Raw genomic sequence first — 22,231 nt, forward strand, 5'->3', positions numbered from 1 at the left:
TTCCAATATTCTATGAAAAATTTGGAACAGAACTTTAAATTTTTTTCTTCTCTATGTGAAAAGTCGGAACTGAATTTAAGAAAATTTAGAATTAAAGTGGAACTTTTTATCTTCATGGAAAATAATCACTATCATAGTATAACTTTTCCTATCTTCTATGGAAAAATTTAGAACAAAACTTTAAATTTTTTAGGTTTTGGTGAACTTAAAACTGAAGTGTAAGCTTTTTATTTTCTCTGGAGAAATTATAATTGAATTGTGTTTGTTGGTAAAATTCAGAAGAGAACTTGAACTTTTATATCTTCTATGAAAAATTTGGAATAGTCTTTTAATTTTTTTCATCTCTTTGAGAAAAATCTGAACTGAAGTGGAAATTTTTTATATTTTTCTGGGGAAATAGAATTGATCAATAGCTCATTTCATTTTCAATGAGAAAATTCAGAATCGAAGTTGAACTTTTCTTCTTCCGAGAAAATATATTGAATAGAACTTTAAATTTTTTCATTTCTTTGAGAAAGGTCGGAACTGAATTTAAGAAAATTTAGAATTAAATTGAAACTTTTTATCTTCATAGAAAATAATCACAATCAAAGTATAACTTTTCCTATCTTCTAAGGAAAAATTTAGAACTGAAGTTTAAATTTTTTATGTCTTGGTGAACTTATAACTGAAGTGGAAGCTTCCTATTTTCTCAGGTGAAATTAGAATTGAATTGTGTTCTTTGATAAAATTCAGATTAGAACTTGAACTTTTCTATCTTCTATGAAAAATTTGGAACAATATTTTAAATTTTTTCATCTATTTGAGAAAAATCTGCATTGAAGTGGAAAATTTTCTATTATTTCGGGAATATAGAATTGCTCAATAACTTATTTCATTTTCATTGAGGAAATTCAGAATCGAAGTTGAACTTTTCTTCTTCCGGGGAAATATTTGGAACAGAACTTTAAATCTTTTCATCTCTTTGAGAATGTTCAGAACTGAATTTGAGAAAATTTAGAATTAAAGTGAAATTTTTGATCTTCATAGAAAATAATCATAATCATAGTATGACTTTTCCTATCTTCTACGGAAAAATTTAGAAGTGAACTTTAAATTTTTTATGTCTTGGGACTTTTCTTGTTCCGGGAAAATAATTGGAATAGAACTTTAAATTTAACTATTTGAGAAAGGTCGGAATTGAATTTAAGAAAATTTAGAATTAAAGTGAAACTTTTTATCATCATGGAAAATAATCTCTACCATAGTATAACTTTTCCTATCTTTTACGGAGAAATTTAGAAGTGAACTTTAAATTTTTTATGTCTTGGTGAACTTAAAACTGAAGTGTAAGCTTTTTATTTTCTCTGGTGAAATTAGAATTGAATTGTGTTCTTTGGTAAAATTAAGAAGAGAACTTGACCTTTTCTATCTCCTATGAAAAATTGAGCCTGCTAGTAGTATCATTATCTCTAAAATTATTTTCCTTACATCTCTGACCTTTTTAATAGATATTCTGAACGTTTGACGTTCTAGCATACCCTAAAAATAATGAACACTTAACAAAATAATGCATTAGATATTTTTAATGAAATAACGACATGTAGAATATTAATATAAAAATATGTTAAATACATTATTATACATTATCAGTACACTTGCGCTTCACTTTCCGTCAATTCATCTTTATATTCATTGATGATATTGTCTGCTAATGTCCTTTTTATTCTGCCTGCGATTTCACTGTCTATTGTCACATTATTTTTACATAGATAGCAGTTTTGGCACATTGACATGATATGATTTATGATGTTGATGCAGCTGTATGCATGTCTTCTTTTTCCTTTTGCTTTCATTCGAATGCTAACACCGGAAAGATTGCGATAAGATCTATCAACGGCTAACATGCTACCAGAACCATTAGCTAGAAGTTGTCCCTATTCATCAACTATTATTTTTAAGTTGGCATTCTCTTTGACTACTAATTTCTCTGGTAATGTTACTCTCGCATATCAACCACTTGCATGATGGAAATTCTTGGGTACAGCAAAGGAATTTAACTCCTCACTGTCATGACAACGTATGCATACATTCCCAATAAGATCTCCACTTGCACTCGTTTCATAGTTCAGGTATTTCTCCTTGTCAGCATTCAACACGACGATGATTTTTTCATGTGCACATACTTTCGTCAAATAATTCATCTTAACTTTTTACAGATATGAATTGTGTGTTGATCCTTCCACTGCGTAAAAAATACTGATTTAATGCATGCAATAAACTCGGTAGTGTCGATAACCTGCCATAGAGTATCAGTGGAAAAGCCGCGTCGTGTCTATGAACAAGCACAGAGTACAATTGGTAGAGTCGTAAGCATATTTCATGTCATTTTAAGATTTAAGAAAATTTAGAATTAAAGTGAAACTTTTTATCTTCATGGAAAATAATCATAATCATAGCACCTATGAGGGACTAAGAATCCTAGCTCTGAAAAGTCTAAAAAGCAAACTACAAATCCCAAATCATAATTTTCTGACAGCACACACCTATGAAAGGCTAAGAAACCTAGCTCAGAAAAGTCAAAAATAGCAAATTAACCATCCCAAATCATAGGTTTCAGACAACACATACCTAGGAAAGGCTAAGAAATCCAGCTCAGAAAGGTCAAAAATAGCAACCCACCCACCCCAAATCATTGGTTTCAGACAACACACATCAACGAAAGACTAAGAAATCTAGCTTAGAAAAGCCCGAAATAGTAATTTACATATCCCAAATCATAAGTTTCAGACAATATTCACCTACGAAATACTATGAAACCTTAGCTCAGAAAAGCCTGAAATAGCAAATTACACACCTCAAATCATAAGTTTCAGACAACACACACCTACGAAATACTAAGAAACCTTAGCTCAGAAAAGCCTGAAATAGAAAACTACTCATCCCAAACTATAGGTTTCAGACAACAAACACCTATGAGGGACTATGAATCCTAGCTCTGAAAAGTCCAAAAAGCAAAAACTACAAATCCCAAAATCATAGGTTTCAGACAACACACACCAACGAAAGACTAAGAACCTTATATCCCAAATCATAGGTTTCAGTCAACACACACCAACGAAAGACTAAGAAATCTAACTTAGAAAAGCCCGAAATAGTAATTTACATATCCCAAATCATAAGTTTCAGACAACATTCACCTACGAAATACTATGAAACCTTAGCTCAGAAAGGCCTGAAATAGCAAATTAGACACCTCAAGTCATAAGTTTCAGACAACACACACCTACGAAATACTAAGAAACCTTAGCTCAGAAAAGCCTGAAATAGCCAACTACTCATCCCAAACTAGAAGTTTCAGACAACAAACACCTATGAGGGACTAAGAATCCTAGCTCTGAAAAGTCCAAAAAGCAAAACTACAAATCGCAAATCATAGGTTTCAGACAACACACACCAACGAAAGACTAAGAAATCTAGCTTAGAAAAGCCCGAAATAGTAATTTACATACCCCAAATCATAAGTTTCAGTCAACCCACACCTACAAAAGTCTAAGAAATCTAGCTCTGAACAGTCCAAAAGCAAACTACTCATCCCAAACTATAGGTTTCAGACAACAAACACCTATGAAAGGCTAAGAAATCTAGCTCAGAAAAGTCAAAAATAGTAATTTACATATCCCAAATCATAAGTTTCTGACAACACACCCCTATGAAAGGCTAATAAACCTAGCTCAGAAAAGTCAAAAATAGCAATCTACTCATCCCAAACTATAGGTTTCAGACAACAAACACCTATGAGGGACTAAGAAATCTAGCTCAGAAAAGCCCGAAATAGTAATTTAAATATCCCAAATCATAATTTTCTGACAACATTCACCTATGATATACTAGGAAAGCCTAGCTCATAAGTGTCTGAAATAGCAAACTACTCATCCCAAACTAGAAGTTTCAGACAACAAACACCTATGAGAGACTAAGAATTCTAGCTCTGAAAAGTCCAAATAGCAAACTACACATCCCAAATCATAATTTTCTGACAACAAATACCTATGAAAGGCTAAGAAATCCAGCTCAGAAAAGTCAAAAATATCAAACCACCCATCCCAAATCATAGGTTTCAGACAACACATACCTATGAAAGACTAAGAAATCCAACTCAGAAAAGTCAAAAATAGCAACCCATACACCCCAAATCATAGGTTTCAGACAACATACATCACCGAAAGACGGGGCCCGGGGCGGGCCTTTGTGGGGCCGGGGGGGCCTTGAGGGCGGAGGGGGCCTGGGGTAGGGGGGGGGGCCTTTTAGGCCCAGGGGCTTTCTGCGGGTTTGGGTTAGGGGTATTGGAACCCTTTGGGGTTGGGGATAGAGGACCTCACGACATTGTTCAAATGGAACTTGTGTATTATAACGACCACAGAGTTTCACCCTCAAATCCTCTTCCAAAATCTCTTCAAAAATCATCTTTTAAAATGTCTCTAACTGTTTCGCCGAAATAATTCCCTAAAATAATAATTTGTTCTGAAAAGATATAATAAATTCTTAAAAAAGTATTAAAATGGTGGCTCAGGAGCCTTTGGGGCGCCGGGGGCCCATTAGGGGGGGGTCCTTCTGTGTCTCAATGCACAAAAAAATATTAAAAAATGGGGGAGGGAAGGGGAGGGGAGGGGGAGGAGGGGAAGGTGAGGAGGGGGAGGGGAGAGGAAGGGGGGCCAAGGGGGGGGGCTTTGGGGCCTGGGGGGGTCCTTTGGGGGTCTGGGGGACCCTTGAGGGCCGGGTGGCCCTTTGGGAGCCCGGTGGACCTTTGAGGACCGGGGGCTTCCTTCGGGGTTGGGGTGGGGTATGAGGACCCTTCGGGGTTGGGGTGGGGTATGAGGACTCTTTGGGGTTGTGGTAGGGGACCTCACAACACTGTGCAAATGGAACTTGTGTTTTATGACGACCACAGAGTTTCACCCTCAAATCCTCTTCTAAAATCATCTTTTAAATCATCTTTTAAAATGTCTCTAACTGTTTCGCCGAAATAATTCCCTAAAACAGTTTCGCCCAAATAATCCCTAATCGTAACTTCAGCGTATTCCTTTTGTTTTTGGCATCTCTGCGCTGACGCATTTGAAATTACTAAGAAACCTGATTCCCGCGCTAAAACAAGAAAGTTCCTGTTTTTCCATTCTCACTGACAAAAACCATAAAACAGACATAAATTGATGTTGACATCCATCAAAGTGAGAAAGTTCCTGTTTTTCAAATTCTCACTGACAAAAACCATAAAACAGACATAAATTGCTGTTGACATCCATAAATGTGAGAAAGTTCCTGTTTTTTCATTCTCACTGACAAAAACCATAAAACAGACATAAATTGCTGTTGACATCCATAAATGTGAGAAAGTTCCTGTTTTTTCATTCTCACTGACAACGAACAATAAAACAGACATAAATTGCTGTTGACATACATGAAAAACATAAAATAAATTGACCAACACACATAACCGTCCAAGAAAACATCCATAAAAGTGAGAAAATTCATGTTTTTTCAAGTGAGAAAAATTCAGTTTTTTCATTCTCACTGACAAAAACCATAAACCACGTGGTCATGTTTGGAGTCGGACCCCCCTCTCTACTTAAGTTTTAAATGGCCTTTACTTTTCTTTGAAAAACTTATTTTTCGGACAGTTTTTTTAATTAATTTTTGTTCGTTTTTGATTGCAAAAAGTTTCAAGTTTTTATTGCATGAGGGGGGGGGGTGCTTACTGTCCGATTATTATTGACTTTAAAAAACGGATCTAGAACTTTCAATTTAAATCGAATGAGGTTTTTTTCAAAGTCTATACGATTACCTCTTTGATAAAAACCTTATGAACAATAGACAGCTTGCATAACTTGTGGACAGGGATTGGCAACAATGAATGGATTGAAAAAAAAATAGCTCCAATAAGGGTGTTTTGACCATTTCACTTGCTGACACAATGGGATCACGACTGTTTGGAATTGACCTTAATAGGATTTTGTGTGCCAAAACAATTTTTCATCTATTACAGATTATTTATTTTAACATTAAAATCGGATAATTATAATAGATTTACTTTGTGTTCTCCCCATACAAAACTTTGCCTTATTAATGTATTTGGAGTGGGAGCGGCGTACTTGGCATAAAGAAGAAAACTTCAGTGCAGACAGTAGAAGCGGGAGAGGGTGAGGTTGGAGACTCATCCTATACGGGGCGGAACTTCACTTATCTCCTCCGTTCCCGATTTAGGAGATTAGACAGACTCATTGGGCTGTAGAATGCTGGACCGTTTGAGTTTTGGAAGACGTTAAATACTCAAAAATACTTTATATTTTCAGTTATTAAAGAATTAATTTCATAGATTTGGAGTGGTGAGCCCCCTGGACCATGATTTGGGTGACCCTCAACTTGTAATATTCACTTTTGATTAATTGTTCCGTGCTATGTGAATATCCCATACTATATATGTTATTTTGAGTTATACTTTTATCGCCTTGCTTTCATTTTTAAGCCTTGAGATAAAAACTGAAACCTTAGCGGAGACAGTGGTGGGGGGAAGTCTCCCCCCTCACTTGCATAATTTAGCAGCCACAGAGAAAGTAAAACAAAGGAAATTAATCAGTCTTTTGAAAATGTCTTTTTTCAAAAGACCCGAACAAAATCGTCTAAAAGAACCTGAAGTGCTATCTCTGACATTTCCGTTGATTCTTTATTCCTGTTACATTAAGATGTAAAATTTAGAATAGTATAGAATGGGTTTAGTCGTCCCCTCCCTGAATAATTCACATTTGGAAAACCCACCCCTGGGAAATTCCTCCCTCCTCAAAGAACATTTTCTTTTCCTGCTGATAATTCCTCCGCGTTAAATTCCACCCAGTAGAAATTTCCCAGCCGTGGAATATGCTCCCCAAACATATTTCCCTCAGATAATTTCGGATATTCATAAAAATGGAAGCTGAAATTTCTACTCAACTTTTTAGGTCAGAAGCAATGCTATAGCGTTACCTAAGTAAAGAGCCGTAAGGGTTCAATGAATTAACACTGATTTATTTTCCCGGGGGCACTTTATATGGAAGAGGTTGTCGTATAAACTTTGGAACGGGGTTCAATGAATTACAAATTAAAATTTATAGTGCTTTTACACCAGGGGTAAATCCAGGATTTTTTAGGGGGGGGGGCAATAGAAGTTAATCCTATAAACTTATATTATGACCAAGCTTATTTAACCCAAGTTTGTGTTAGTTGAGTAAATAATACTTAGTTACACAACGTTAGGGGGGGGGGGGGCCCCCCCTCACCCCTCCCCTGGAACCGCCACTGCCATACACACTCTTTTTCTTTACTTGTTAGGGAGGAGAGCAGATGCCTAAAAGGTGTGTGTTAATACCAAAACATTCTAACTCTCATTGGGCCTTCAGGTATAAACTGAATTAGTTCCAAGGGAGGGGTAGGGAAAATGGGCGTGGGGGCGGTATTTGCCCCTCGATCGATTTTGACTCGTTAGAGCTGGACTAGAACTTCCAATTTCCAATCAAATGAGCCCTCTCTGAAGTTTATACGAGAATCCCTTCCTGCCCCCGGGCCCTGGGGGGTTTTGTCGACGCCAGAGTTTTGTTACTTAACCTTTCAACTATTTTTAACAAAAATTTTACCTGATGCATTTAAGGCGTGGAGGAGGGGAGATGGGCTAGTTGCCCTCCAATCTCTTGACTCTTAAAAATTTAACAAGAACTTTCAATTTCCAATCAAATGATCCCTCTCTAAAGTTTATACGAGTATCCCTTCCATAAAAAATAATATGAAGGATTCAAAGGATCCCTAAATTACAACCCCTGCCCTGAGGACTGTAGTGCAGTTCTCATCCTCAAATACCTAATTTCCAGACCTTAAAACTACGTGTAATAAAATGGCTATCTCAAAGGTTTGATTGGATGTGTTGGGGGAAAAGGTGGGCGTGAGCGGGGGGATAGTTGCCCTCAAATCACTTTCGACTATTAAAAAGGGCACTAGCCCTTTGAATTTCCAATTGAATGAGCTTTTTTTGAAGTTTCTACGACACCACCTTCTATAAAAACCTTATATGCCCCCAGGGTATAACTTAAAACCCTTGCCTTGAGGCTCGTGGGGGAGTGTCCTTCTCAAAAACATATTTTATATCTGAAAATCAACTACATTGAACAAAATGGCTATCTCATAATTTTGATTGGATGTGTTTGGGGGAATGATGGGCGTGGGAGGGGGGGGGCTAGTTGCACTCTAATCACTTTTGACTATTAAAAAGGGCACTAGCCCTTTAATTTCCAATCGAATGAGCCTTTTTTGAAATTTCTACAACAACGCCTTCTGCAAAAACCCTATATGCCCCTAGGGCATAACTTAAAGCCCTTGCCCTGAGGGGTTTGGGGGTTGTCCTCCTCTAAAACATTTTCTATCTGGAAATCAACTACGCTGAACAAAATGGCTATCTCAAAATTTTAATTGGATGTTTTTGGGGGAATTATGGGCGTGGGGGGGGCTAGTTGCCCTCCAACCACTTTCTACTATTAAAAAGGGTAGTATTCCTTTGAATTTCCAATTGAATGATCCTTTTTTGAAGTTTCTACGACAACGCCTTCTACAAAAACCTTATCTGCCCCCAGGGCATAACTTAAAACCCTTGCCCTAAGGGTTGTGGGGGAGTTTCCTCCTCAAAAATAAATTTCCTATGTGAAAATCAACTACGCTGAACAAAATGGCTATATCAAAATTTTGATTGGATGTGTTTGGGAGAATGATGGGCGTGGGGGGGGGGCCTAGTTGCTCTCTAATCACTTTTGACTATTAAAAAGGGCACTAGCCCTTTAATTTCCAATCGAATGAGCCTTTTTTGAAGTTTCTATAACAACGCCTTCTGTAAAAACCCTAAATCCCCCCAGGGCATAACTTAAAACCTTTGCCCTGAGGGTTTTGGGGATTGTCCTCCTCAAAAACATTTTATATTTGTAAATCAACTACGCTGAACAAAATGGCTATCTCAAAATTTTGATTGGATGTGTTTGAGGGAATTATGGGCGTGGGGGGCGCTAGCTGCCCTCCAATTACTGTCGACTCAAAAAGGGCACTAGCCCTTTGAATTTCCAATCTAATGAGCCTTTTTTGAAGTTTCTACGACAACGCCTTCTGTAAAAACTTTATATGCCCCCAGGGCATAACTTAAAACCCTTGTCCTGAGGGATATGGGGGAGTGTCCTCCTCGAAAATATATTTTCTATCTGGAAATCAACTACGCTGAACAAAATGGCTATCTCAAAATTTTGATTGGATGTGCTTGGGGGAATGATGGGCGTAGGGGGGGGGTGCCCTCCAATCAATTTCGACTTTTAAAAGGGCACTAGCCCTATGAATTTCTAATTGAATGAGCCTTTTTTGAACTTTCTACGACAACGCCTTCTATAAAAACCTTATTTGCCCCCAGGGTATAACTTAACCCTTGCCCTGAGGGTTGTGAGGGATTGTCCTCCTCAAAACATATTTCTTATCTGAAAATCAACTACGCTGAACAAAATGGCTATCTCAAAATTTTGATTGGATGTGTTTGGGGGAATGATGGGCGTGTGGGGGGGGGAGCTAGGGGCTCTTAGTTCCCTTTCAACTATTAAACAGGGCACTATATCTTTGAATTTCCAATCGAATGAGCCTTTTTTGAAGTTTCTACGACAACGCCTTCTATAAAAACCTTATATGCTCCCAGGGCATAACTTAAAACCCTTGCCTTGACGGTCGTGGGGGAGTTTCCTCCTCAAAAACATATTTTCTATCTGGAAATCAACTACGCTGAACAAAATGGCTATCTCAAAATTTTGATTGGATGTGTTTGGGGAAAATATTTGCGTTGGGGGGGGGGGCGAGTTGCACTCCAATCACTTTTGACTATTAAGAAGGGCACTATCCCTTTAACTTCCAATCAAATGCGCCTGTTTTGAAGTTTCTACGACAACGCCTTCTATAAAAACCTTATATGCCCACAGAGCATAACTTAAAACCCTTGCCCTGAGAGTTGTAGGGGAGTATCCTCCTCAAAAATATATTTTTTATCGGGAAATCAACTACGCTGAACAAAATGGCTATCTCAAAATTTTGATTGGATGTGTCTGGAGAAATGATGGGCGTGGGGGGGGGGGGCTAGTTGCACTCCAATCACTTTCGACTATTAAAAAGGGCACTAGCCCTTTGAATTTCCAATTAAATGAGCCTTTTTTGAAGTTTTTACGACAACGCCTTCTATAGAAACCTTATATGCCCCCAGGGCATAACTTAAAACCCTTGCCCTGAGGGTCTTGGGGGAGTGTCCTCCTCAAAAATATACTTTCTATTTGGAAATCAACTACGCTGAACAAAATGGATATCTCAAAATTTTGATTGGATGTGATTGGGGAAATGATGGGCGGGGGGGGGGCTAGTTGACCTCCAATAACTTTCGACTATTAAAAAGGGCACTAGCCCTTTGAATTTCCAATCGACTTAGCATTTTTTGAAGTTTTTACGACAACGCCTTCTATAAAAACCTTATATGCCCCCAGGGCATAGCTGAAAACCCTTGCCCTGAAGTTCGTGGGGGAGTGTCCTCCTCAAAAACGAATTTTCTATCTGGAAATCAACTACGTTGAACAAAATGGCTCTCTAAAAATTTTGTTGGGTTGTGTTTGGGGAAATGATGGGCGTGGGGTGGGGGCAAGTTGCCCTCCAATCACTTTCGACTATTAAAAAGGGCACTAGCCTTTTAATTTCCAATCGAATGAGCCTGTTTTAAATTTTCTACGACAACACCTTCTATAAAAAACTGTTATGCTCCCAGGGCATAACTTAAAACCCTTGCCCTGAGGGTTATGGGGGAACGTTCTCCTCAAAAATATATTTTCTATCTGGAAATCAATTACGCTGAACAAAATGGCTATCTCAAAATTTTGATTCGATGTGTTTGGGGAAGGGATTGGCGTGGGGGGGGGGGGGGCTAGTTGCCCTCCAATCATTTTCGACTATTAAGAAAGGCACTAGCCCTTTAATTTCCAATCAAATGAGCCTGTTTTGAAGTTTCTACGACAACGCCTTCTATAAAAACCTTATATGCCCCCAGGGCATAACTTAAAACCCTTGCCCTGAGGGTTTTGGTGTATTGTCCTCCTCAAAAATATATTTTATTTCTGGAAATCAACTACTCTGAACAAAATGGCTCTCTCAAAATTTTGATTGGATGTGTTTGGGGGAATGATGGGCGTGGGGGGGGGGCTAGTTGCCCTCCAATCATTTTCGACTATTAAAATGGGCACTAGAACTCTCGATTTCCAATCGAATGAGCCCCCTTTGAAGTTTCTACGACGACGCCTTCCATATGAAGTGCCTCTGAAAAAAAAAAAAAATATAACATTGGAGCCGTATGGCCTCTACTATAGGCAACGCTACAGCGTTGCCTCTGATAATTGCTAACTACCGCTGCAACCTGGATAAATCTAAATTGAAGTTCTCGGGCTTCAGGGATAAGTTCTATCAAATATGTATATCACCTACTGTTAGAATTCTTTGTCATATGAACGTTTCATGGTGTAATGGTTAGCCCTTAGGACTTTAAATCCTGTGACCTGAGTTCAAATTTCGGTGGAGCCTATTTATAACTTGTAACTTACTTATGCTAGCGTGTGGGTTTTTGCCCTAATTCCTTCTTTTCAAAATCCAATTAATTACTATGGGCTAGAATTCGTTCTAAACCATAACTATTTTTAGAAGTTATGTGCTGTTTTATTCCTTAGTGTGGGACGTGAACGTCTCTTACTAGATTATAATTAAAGTCTATACAAGACTTCTATTAATAAGTACTTGACAAACACCATTTATGATGAACTGTATCGATTCTTTGTGTTTCAATTTTTTACGAAAAATAGCCTTTTTCTGTAACACTCTAGTAGAAAGTGTTATTTTGGACATTATAAAAAGCATTTAGATATATAGCTTGGGCCCCAGACCTCTATAATGTCACAACTAGGTGATCAAAAAGACACAGTCAGTTTGACAATAGTTTCCGACTATATCGACTACGCTGAATCTGAATATGGGTGGTGGCAAAGCTGGAGGTGACGGCTTGACCTTCTAAAATCAAAAAAACACCCTTTTTGGCCTATAAAATGTGTACATACTGTTTATTTTTTTTTAAGGTTGTAACACTCCAATTTAGTTGCATGGCATCTCATATTATTCCTAATATGGTCGTCTCTTAGAAAATGTTTCTTTTTTTCCGATACCTTGTATAGTCTTGGAGCTATAGGCTAATATTTAATAATTTTCCCTGAAAATCTCAAAATTCAAATGTTTATTTCAAGGTAAAGCACATATCTCGTAACTTAATATATTTTTAGGATTTTTCATCTTTTACCAGAATTTACCTTGGATATTGAGCTTCACATTGCCGAACATTTCCAAGCTCCAGCTGTTTGTTGAAGCTGCACATAATTTTTTTTAAGTATAATCCAAAAATGTATGCGAAAATGTATCTTTGCCAAATAGTCATATGACACAATATTCTAAGCTAGAATTTAGCGTGGATTCCAAATATCAACGTTAATTTTCAACCCAATATTAAGTTCGTTTGTTATAGGCTAAGTACTTCTTTGTAGGCCTATTTTTTTTTTTAAATGGTACAGCGAGACATGTTTATGTGCTAAATTTTGACGCCGAGTCTAACGGTAGTGTTGACTTGGTCATCGTGTTTCAACTTTAGTTGCTATATACTATTTAATTTGCTATAAGCTCTGATTTTCTTGAAGTACTGTACATCTATATAAAAATACTTGGGTTGAAATTAATTGAGTAAAAATACAAGTAAAGCCTGTCAAAATACAGTTCCCGCGCATCCCAACGGTTTTCCCCCAACTTACGAAAAAAATCCCGCTAATCCTCGTCTGAATCGTCGCTGTCGGCACCACATCGCCCACCACATGCACAAAGAATGTCGCATGGCTTTATCCCCAAACAAGGACACTTTTTACTGCATACAGTTTTACAGTAACAAAAGGTCGAAGCCTTGTTGACAGTTAGAGGCCAGGGGGTCAGCGCTGAAGTCACTGGACTGACTCCTAGAATGTCGTGATGGGTCCAGCCAAACTCAAGTGGGTTGAAGACACAGGGCTTAGAAATCACAGCCTGAAGAATAATGCTCCACTGAAGTATAGCTCTATTGACGTTATATACGAAAGAACTATCTGTTGGGGGTAAGCTGTTCAAGTTCTTTTTTCTGGGAAATAAATGAATTCGGAGGTAATTGAGAGAAACAATTTCAGACTGTTTTTTTGCTATATACCAATACAGGCAATTTCGTATAGATACGCAAGATTTCGGGCTCGTACATAATGATGTTCCGGATATCACTCCTCACTTTCAGTATAAGATCAGCAATTTCTTGAATGAGCTGTGAATTCACAGCAGATCTAGCAAGTGTTTTTCTGCCCTTCGAGAACAAAAAACTGACCGTATCACATCCACTAATGCAATGTAGCAGCCCTATTGACTCTACAACGGCCCACGATGTTCTGTTCACAATTGTATGGATCGGAAAGACTTTGTCACGGAACTGAACGTAGAGCTCGGGTTCATAGCCCGGGTCACACCTGCAGAGGAATATTTCGCGATAGTTCTGTAATAGAATGACCACAAGGTCTGTATCATTCGCTTCAACAATTACTTCGGAACATAGATTTCTGTAGCATTCAGCAACATGGATAGCCACACACGTGTTGACTTCTTCATGTGTGCTGCACAAGGTAGCTTCGTAGTCCGGGTTCGGATCTAATGTCGTTTTGGATGGGACCAGTTTTAGGACCTTCATTCTGTCACTGAATCCGCCAGAGAGGTAAGTGGTAAATCTTCATTCAGAAAGAAAGACATGGCTCCACAATTCAAAAATACATTCGATAAGTCTTGCCTTACTCTCTGACTGCATAAGCAAGATATCCCAGTTTTCTAGCACCATGCTCTTCGTAACGATAAAACTCTTCGTCACTGTATTTCCTCTCCGCTCATGACATCCACTACTGTCTTTTAGAACAATAGGATGCCCGAACATGTTTGCAAGGCCAAACACTCCGTCATACCGATCAGCTACAATAGGCAGCTCGGTTGTAAATTTTTGGAGTTGGTTTAAGAGCCTTGCAACGATTCGTATAAAAAATGCCTCAAAGGTTTTGGTTTTTTATTGCACTTGCGACCAGATTAAAGGCATGAAATCTACCACCACACCACGTATCGTGACCGTGTTAATCGGTACTTCACTTGGCCAACTTTCTAAACTTGCAGAGGTACGAATGAACTTGAGAAAACTTGACTTCGTACCCGATCGAAGTTTAATACGTTCACCAGCTCCTGCTTTAAATAGTGCTGGGGCGTAGGGCAAAAGTTCATGCGGCATGATCTTACTTAGCATCTCAAGCGTAGAATCTTCACTAGTGCCAACAGTAACCAAAATCCTTTTAACAGCTTCCAATTCAGCATGAACGCTGCTACCGGTCTTGGTTGTCGAGCGTTTGGCCTGTTTTGTTTCGCAATCCATAGTCTTTACTTTAACCTTGGAAAAGGGGTTGGGTTTTCCATCGAAGTATGCTTCTAATGCTTTTAAACCACTAGCACGTGCACCCAGGAGGCTCTTTGCCACTGCCTCATCAGCGACTTGATTTGAAATGATATTCACCAATGATTCCTCATCACATGTAAACGGATCAATATGGTCTTCGACAACAGAGACCACACTACTGACAAGGTTTTCTTGGCGCTTCTCAAAGGCTCCATTTTTGCTTCCTTCACCGTCAAATTCACTCATGCTCTCAATTCCGGCAAGTCTACAAAGGGCAGAGGAAACCTCAGCACAGAATGGTATGGTGGTAGTCCACTTGGCAACTGCCATTGAGCTCAGTGTGATTCCCTTTATTCATCCCTTTTTTTTATTCAAGGTTGAGTCTGGATTCCAGTGCATGATCTGGGGAAACACAATTCATCTTGCAATTTTTCCGCTTCAAGTTGAATAGTCCTTTGACAAAGATATTATGCAAGCTAGGTGGCAAGGTTGTCATGTCACTCAAATGCTGGAGTAGGCATGCAGTATACTTATAATGCCCAGCAGCTGTCAAATACGGCAACATGAGGGTTGCACCCATAATATGACCTTCCCAGTCTCCCCCACGCTCTGCCATCAGGAACTGGAGAAGAATCAGCACAAGATTCATATACTCCATCCACAACTTCGCTGTAAGGCTTTGGTCACGCGACTTGTTGAACTGGTTCATCAAAGGCTTCATAGATTCCAAGTGTTTGTCTAGGTTGTCGAATAAGCCTCCGCAATTCATGAACGCAGACATCAAATCTGACAGCTCATCAAAAGTACTTGTTTCTTCGTCTGATTCAATGTAATACTGTTCAAGAGCATTCCAATATACTCTGTACAAAGCCTCTACTACGATGATGTGAGCCTGCATACCCCTGTAATAGGGTTTTCCAGTCATAGCTTTTTTAGCAGTTCCAGGGAGTAAAATGCCAGCCTTACTAAAGATTTCCTCAAGCCCCGAGCCTTTCATGAGGTACCCAATCACACCAAGGAAGTTCATACATAGATCCTGTCACTTAGAAGCTTTGGACAGATGTCTTCCAACATCTCACTGCAAATGGCAGCTCTAATACGGAATGCCCCATCACTGTCTGGTTTACTACTCAGAAATTTTAACATACACCGTTGGTGGTATTTGGCTTCAAGAGCAATAAGGTCTTTATCTTTACACCTGGCAAGAAATTCAGGATTTTGTTGCCATAGTTCTTCTGCTTGTCGACGCACTTTGTTCTGTCTATCAAGAGTCCGAATTTGATACACATTCAGTTTCTTATTTTTAGTACTTCACTTCATACTACAGAATAAGCAGCAGGTTTTATAGTCAAATTCAACATCCCCAGCTTGGGATTGAGTCCTGCCTGGCAATGCTGGTGGAATTTGAATGCTTTCTTCAGTAGCTGATGCTTGATCAGCAGTTTTATTGTGCTGCTTACAACGGAGGAACTTTTTGCAACAGGCTTTGTGCCACTTGTGCTCCTTCTCATGAAAATCTGGTTCATAAGATTGTTTTTTTAATGCTCTGTAAGCTAAATTGCACTTGCACCTGACTTGAAGGACACTCACAACTCGACGTATGTCTGCAAGCTTATACAATTTCTCATTCTTTGTCTTGTTCTGGCAAATAATGCACAAAGAGAAATTAATCATTGTTTTATTTTGGGGGCTAAGCATGAAGCGCAGATGTTTTCCCTTCAGCTTTTCCATTGTTGACCTAGAAAGAAAAACATCAGAAATTGTCTTTAAAGTCCACTTTATACAAACTTTACACAAAAATCATTTCATATTGCTTTTTTTTCATTGCTGACCATGCCAGTAGTCTTCATATTTACCAAATCGAGCAGAATATCATTGCAGTTTAACTAAGCTAAGTACAGGAGGCTTACTTTAGTGTCCCAGTTCACTTTCAAGCCATGCTCACTCAACTGGCAAACAATTTATTGTAAATATTTTAAGTTGTTGATAGGCATCGACTAGATTAGGCATAGGCTAGCAGTCAGGGATATTAATTATTTTATGTATTACCATCAATATAATATACTACTTCAACACTGTAGTAGTATACCACAGGATCTGTACCTCAAAAATTTAGACCTATGTCTAACCAACAGTGTACTACTCCATGTATAGCATAATAGGACCTACACCATGTTTAATGTTGTACAGATGGTGGGGTGTAGTACTCAAATTCTGAGGTACAGATCCCATGGTGTACTCCTGCAGGGGTGAAGTAGTACATTATGTTGATGGCAGTACATAAGACAAGTAATATCCCTAACTGTAGGCTAGGGTAGGCTGCGCCAAATGTTAGATATACCCAACATTTGGCGTAGGGTATCCAAAATATTGGATTTGTGGTAGATTGGTTTAAGGTGGTCTCAGCAACATCAAGACTAACATACCCTAAAAAATGTCTGATCTAACTTAGCCTAATTACAGTATAGGCCAAGTCTACATAGAAATGTCACAAAATGTCTATCAAACAGTTTGAGATAAAAACTCATTCTTAATTCCAACCCGGTCTTTAGTTTTCATCTTGAAGCCTAATACTCAGTTTCTGTTCACTCATTTCCAGCAATCTGAAAGTTATTTAGCCTACCTGTACATGACATTACACAGTTACATAAGGCAGGCATTAGGCGTCGTTCAGTTCCTATTCTTAGCTCTAACCACTAACAGTACAGCTTCTCAATCATACTACCAACCTCAAGTTTAATCAGCAACAGAGTTCACAAGATTGTTCCTTTCACGAAAGCTTTTTTTATAATTTTCGTCTTCTTCGTCCTACAAAATGCGTACCTGGGAAATTTGATCTCAAGGTGAAGTTGTAAAACAATTAACCTATAAAAACTGAATTTGATATGTGGTTGAAAAGTAAAGTTCATATTCAGATTTGGCGTTAAATTCTGGCATAAAAGATGTGTCATATCATCATTTTGGAAAAACGTATTTTTGCATATACATTTTGACGTATACTTTTTCAAAAAATTCTAGAGGGCTTCACCGAACAGTTGAAACTTTGAACTTTACGGCAATGTGACGCTAAATACTCAAAGTAAATTCTGGAAAAGGATGAAATATCCAAAAATTATAGAAAGGTCCAAGATACGTAGTTTAGCGGAAAATGAACCTTTGAATTTTGAGATTTTCGGGGAAAATCAATAAATATTAGCCTATAGCTCCTGGGCTATACGAGATATCGGAAAAAATCGAACATATTCTATGAGAATACTATGTCAGGAACAAAATGAGATGTCACTCCACTACATCGGAGTGGTACAACCTTAGAAAAAAAAAAAACAGTCTTTTCACATTTTATACGCCTAAAAAGAGTCTTTTTTTGATTTTTCAAGGTCAAGCCGTGATCTCCACCTTTGCCACCACCCATATTCAGATTCAGCGTGGTCGATATAGTCGGAAACTGTTGTCAAACTGACTGTGTTTTTCTGATCACCTCAACTCAGAAATAAGCGAGATACGCTTTAGTGGCGCCCGGACTAATAGGTACCGTATGTAAAATGCAGTAATTCTTTTAGGGGTTTTAACAAAAAAATTGATTTTTGAATTGAAACTAGAGTAATTCCTGTAAATTAAATTGAAAAAATATTAGTCAAGTTTTGTTTATAGTTCAGGGTTGCATCTAACCCATTGAAGAGGGGCGCTGGGTCGGAATTATCATGGTAGCGACCATTATATTTGAGAACAACGTTGTTTGTGGAATCGAATGATGGCAAAGCCCCTACTCCCGTGAGCGCTCTGATACGGCACGTCGTACATTCAGCCTACTCTTAGGGCTCTCAGACTGGCATAAGATCCTTCCAAGGTCCCATGAGCTATGAAGTCTAGCATATTCCATCATTATGATTTAAGTTGCCAGACTTATTTAATGCGTCGAAACCTTTTTATATTAGGCTTATGGATCAATTTAATAACAAATTTGATTTTTGAATTGAAACTAGAGTCATTCCTCTAAATTTAAATTGAAAAAATATTAGTCAAGTTTTGTTTATAGTTCAGGGGCGCTGGGTCGGAATTATTATGGTAGCGACCATTATATTTGAGAACAACGTTGTTTGTGGAATCGAATGATGGCAAAGCCCCTACTCCCGTGAGCGCTCTGATACGGCACGTCATACATTCAGCCTACTCTTAGGGCTCTCAGACTGGCATAAGATCCCCCCAAGACCCCATGAGCTGTGAGATCTAGCATATTCCATCACTATGATTTAAGTTGCCAGACTTATTTTATGCGTCGAAACTTTTTTATATTAGGCTTATGGATGAATGTCTAGATGAAACATTTTTCAACATCAGCCGTGATTGTCTAGTGGTTAGGGACGCTACGTTGTGGCCGTAGTAACCCAGGTTTGCATCCTGGTCACGGCCAAATGCTTATAAAAGGTTTGTGCATAATATTTACTTATGATGATTTCTTAAGGAATATAATTAAAATAATCATCTATATAATGATTCATTGTAATATGTAATTTAATATATAATGTAGCTACTGCTGACACTATTTGGATTTATATCATTTAAGAAGGAAAAAAGCCGTACGCTTTTTTGAAATAGTAAGAGGTGAAACTCAAACAATCAACTAGCTAAGTCCATTGTATGTAATGGTTTGTTATTCCAATGATCATCTTTTAATATAATTTTCATTAAGACTCTATGAATTTTGAGGGGTGTTTTTCCCTTTTTTCGAAAATAGGACAAATTTTCCCAGGCTCGTAACTTTTGATAAGTAAGACTAAACTTGATGAAACTTAAATATTTAAAATCAGCATAAAAATCCAATTCTTTTGCTGTATGTATTGATAGGAAAATTCCGTTTTTTAGAGTTTCGGTTACTATTGAGACGAGTCGCTCTTACTATACAGTTTGTTACCACGAACTGTTTGATTTCCTCTTTATTCAAGCCAAGGGACAGAAAGTTTTCCTACATAGGGGCTTCGGACAAGGTAGTTCTAATAGTTTACTTCTTGTTTTGATCTTACACTATTTTCAGGAGTTATGGGCTATTACATTTTTTTAGTATTGGACATGATCGTCTCTTACTAGGTTGCTAACTCCTGCTCCAACCCGGATTACAAAGAAGAAAAAGCCTATGGCTTTTTCTTATTTGGAATAGTAAGAGGCGAACTTCAAAGAATCAGGCAGCTAACTAAATCCAGAATGTGCAATGGTTTGTTCTTTACCAGGTTTCACCAATCTCTACAGCCTTGATACAGATTACACTTACATAATTCCCATTTATAATTAACTAAACTCATCCTCTATATAATTTTGTATTATATTCTATTATAAATTTAAAGACTACAAAGTAGCATTGCTACTTTGCTACCCCACTTTTTCCATTGTGGCCCCCCGTGTCTTCTAAAGATTAGGATATAATTTTCGCTTTACTGAAAACGAAAGACATTATGTTTTCTCTTTTTAACTTTAATAAATTCTAAATTGTCAAACAGTTCGTGGTACTGTTTTGAAGGGGGGGATTCAAACCAGGTCTTCCCCCCCCCCCGGGATACGGCTTGGCTAGAGGTGTATTTATGTTAGGAAATATTTCTTAGAATTGCTGTATTTCTACTGAAGTTCTGCAGAATCCATGAAAAGTTTCATTTAACTTACCAGAATAGGACTAAACATAAAATAACAAGTCCCAACCTCTTCCAATAAGAACAGAAACTCTGTATCTCTAGTTCCGGAATTATTATCGGTATCAAAACCGGTATACACTGATATAACAATACTGGTTCTAAGAGTTTTCTCCCCGGACCCAACGCGGCTCAATAGTAACTGAAACTCTAAAAAACGAATTTTGTTACCAGTAGATATATAAAAAATGGCTTATTATGCTGATTCCAAATATATAAGTTTCATTAAGTTTAGTGTGACCCATAGGGGGAACCCCCCTAAAAGTTAAAGAATCTTAATGAAAGTCACACCATCAGATTTAGCAAATCAGAGAAACCTATTGAATAGGTTTCAAGCTGCTATCTACAAAAATGTGGGAATTTGTATTTTTTGGCAGAAGAAAGGTCACGGATGCGTGTTTATTTATTTATTTTTTCCCCGGGGTGATCGTATTGACCCAGTGGTTCTAGAATGTCGGGAGAGGACTCATTCGAACAGAAATTAAAAGTTGTAGCGCCCATTTTAAGTAAACAAAAGGATTGGGGGGGTAACTAGGCCCCCTCCCACGCCCGTTTTTTTCCCAAAATCGTCCGATAAAAATTTTGAAATAGCCATTTTTTTTTCAGCATAGTTGAAAGACCCAATAACTATGGCTTTGGAGAATACATGACCCCCCACAGCCCCTGGGAAAATGCCTAAGTTAAAAAATTTGCCCATTAGTTACGTATAGTATTTGTTATTGAGATGTATGCATACATTTTTCAGGTGGGGGGGGGATTTTTCTGCGGGGGGGATTTTCCACGGGGACAACTTTCCAGGGGGTGAACATTTCAGGGGAAATATCTTATTTCTCTTTGCCGACTCAATTTCAGGCGTGGAAATATTAAGGGCTATTTTCTGGGTTAAATTTTCACCAGGATTGAATTGTCTAGTGGTTATATTAGTGGTGAGGGGGGATTTTTCCGTGGAGATGGAGCCAGATTTCCTGCCATTACTTGAAAAGCGATCATAAATTAAATAAAAAAAACAAGTTTTTTTTAACTGAAAGTAAGAACTAACATTAAAACGAACAGGAAGTATTACGTAAATGAGGGGTGTTTTCCCCTCCTCAACGCCCCCCTTTTTACGCTAAATTTGGAATTTTGTTCTAATTCTTAAAGAACCACTCCTGAAACACAAGGGTCGTTTTAATTCGAACAATAAGGAACTTTTCTAAAAGTACTAAAAAACTTTAGTTTGAAGAACGAGGTATTGAGGACGGGACAACACCCTTCATATACATAATAATCTTTGCTGGTTTTGACTTTTAATGTTGCTCCTTACTTTTATTAAATAAAAAAAAACAAGTTTTTTTTAACTGAAAGTAAGGAGCGAAGTTAAAACTTAAAACGAACAGAAATTATTCCGTATATGAAAAGGGCTGTCCCCTCCTCAACCCCTCGCTCTTTACGCTAAAGTATTCTATTTAAAAAAAATAGAGTTGTGAGAAAGAGTCAAACTTTAGCGTAAAGAGCGAGGCGTTGAACAGGGGACAGCCCCTTTCATATACGGAATAATTTCTGTTCGTTTTAAGTTTTAACGTCGCTCCTTACTTTCAGTAAAAAAACTTGTTTTTTTATTTAATTTTTGAACGTTTTCGAATAAATGCAGGTTTTGATTTTGGCTGACCGTACATGAATATTCAAGACCAAATTTTCATATTAATTTTACTTTTATTTGGTTAAATGGCTTTCTCGAGCGTTGTTTAATCTTATTTAAAACCGTTTTTATTGGTAACAAATATACGTCACTTACGAATTAACTTAAGTGACAAATTTCTATATCCATAGATTTTTAATAGGTATATTAGGGGGTTTGCCCCCTAGTCAATGCTTCGCTCTTTACGCTAAAGTTCGAATTTTGTTCCAATTATTTAAAAATGACCCCTTAATCACAAAGCCCGTTAATTAGAATAAATAGCTCTTATGAAAGTACTAAAAAATCTTTGGC

Source organism: Artemia sp. Qi Xiang Cuo, chromosome 2 (genome assembly GCF_049724085.1).
Source record: "Artemia sp. Qi Xiang Cuo chromosome 2, ASM4972408v1, whole genome shotgun sequence".
In the NCBI taxonomy this organism is placed as follows: domain Eukaryota; kingdom Metazoa; phylum Arthropoda; class Branchiopoda; order Anostraca; family Artemiidae; genus Artemia; species Artemia sp. Qi Xiang Cuo.